Here is a 1,786-nt window from a genome sequence, read left to right as displayed (position 1 = left end):
AGAAGAAGAAGAAGAAGAAGAAGAAGAAGAAGAAGTGAATGATGACACTTGCATTTGGCTGGAAAGAATGAAAAAGAGCCTTGGGTTGATGTGACAAAATTCAAGCAGAAGAAACTCAGGTCATGAGAGACATAGATCTGAGTCATCTTTTCAGTGAGATACAATAAATGGTAGATAAACACTTAGAGTTATTGCAACCAATTACATTTTTATATTCACTAATGTCAAATAAAGTTTATTGTCAGCAACACAGACAAGAAATATAAATTTCAATAGTTTCCTGAGCACATATGAAAATTAAATGTTCTCATTTCTAGCAAGAGATTTCAACATCTATTGGTGAACTGCATTTATCAATCTCATTAAAATTACTGCAGTAAAAGGTGGCATAGATTTCCCTGAAACTGCTTAATGAGTTTTACGGTTTTATGGAGAACTTTACCTGAGCCTAGTAAAATTTCTATTAAAATTTCCTGTTATTTGTCCCCTGGGACCTATATTTTTATAAAGGTATTTTTAATTGCATCTTGGCCTATTGAAATATTTACTCACTGGCTTTGACTTATTTTTTCTGCTCTCTTATAATCTCCACTGTATACAACAGGAAGCATCAAGGGTAGATCCTTCAGGTGTAGTGAGGAACACAGTCCCGAAAGGCAAGAGAAGGCTTTTTCATTGCCTCCCTACTCAGAACTGGAAGATATCACCAGACTCATTTATCCAGAAATGAGGAGCACGTATTAAGCCCTTGTTAATGTTCTTTCATCATGTATCCTATAATACACATGGTGAGTCCACCATCAGAACCCTTGGAAAGCCATTTAGCTCTATTAGCCACATCCATGATGCAAAGAATTTTATGTTTAAGTATTACAAGTAGAACAATTCTTATTTTAAAAATTAATGCTAATTCCTCAAAAAACTAAGGTCTTAAAATGCTGTTGAACTTAAAACAACTTAAACACATTTGAAATTCTCAATATTTGTTCTATCTATCTGTTGAGGTGTGTGAGAGGGGGGAGTCTTACTGTGTTTCTGAAGCTGTCCTAGAACTCATCGTGTGACTGATGCCGGCCTCAAACTTGCTGTGGATCTTTCTGTCTCAGGCTCCTAAATATTGTGTGGTATTGTGCACATCTGCCTCTGGCTCTATACAGTTATCTCTCAAACTTTCCAGAAAAAGATGGCAGACCCCTGCACCCACTCATAGACCTTGAACAGTTCGTGGCTACTCCTCTGGTTTGCTCTAGGATGTAAAAGAAAATTCTCCCTGTGCTTTCTGAATGTCTTTGTGCTCAAGGTTGAAGTGGGGGGTACATCGATATGGTTTTACAAATTGACAGTCTCAGAAAAGCAAGGGAACAAAAACCCAGACAGTACCAAGAGTGTCATTTTGTCCTCAGTATGATCATACTGCATTAGTAAAAAGAGATCAGAACTCCCCCCCCCAAAAAAAACAATAGAGAACTACCAGGAGAGAGAGAGAGAGAGAGAGAGAGAGAGAGAGAGAGAGAGAGAAAGAAGAAAAAGGAGGAGGAGGAGGAGGAGGAGGAGGAGGAGGAGGAGGAGGAGGAGGAGGAGGAGGAGGAGGAGGAGAAACATAAGAATTATTTGTCAACAGGAACAATCTGGGGAGTGGGCAACCAGATATGTTTGGTACTTCTTGACTTCTATTAATCGCTGTCCTGCAGACCCAGGAAAGGGGAAGACCTCTGCAGGGCACACAGGATATTTTTGATAAAACACTGCAGGAGAGCAGCCTTGGGCAGCTTGGACAGGCTGCCTA

The 1,786-nt window shown here is 39.5% G+C and overlaps 1 non-coding gene across 1 annotated transcript; it reads left to right on the top strand.

Annotated features, from left to right (window-relative positions):
* Window positions 1-1,194: 1,194 nt before the first annotated feature.
* LOC126513341 (small nucleolar RNA SNORA31) lies at window positions 1,195-1,321 on the top strand. The gene has a single exon (XR_007595301.1). It is a non-coding gene; the product is annotated as a small nucleolar RNA SNORA31 (small nucleolar RNA).
* The last annotated feature ends 465 nt before the right edge of the window (window positions 1,322-1,786 follow it).

Source organism: Alexandromys fortis, unplaced genomic scaffold (genome assembly GCF_014885135.2).
Source record: "Alexandromys fortis isolate MF-2015 unplaced genomic scaffold, M_Fortis_MF-2015_v1.1 scaffold_134, whole genome shotgun sequence".
Lineage (NCBI taxonomy): Eukaryota > Metazoa > Chordata > Mammalia > Rodentia > Cricetidae > Alexandromys > Alexandromys fortis.
The sequence above is the reverse complement of the archived record's forward strand: the minus strand, read 5'-3'. Positions and strand labels throughout refer to the sequence as shown.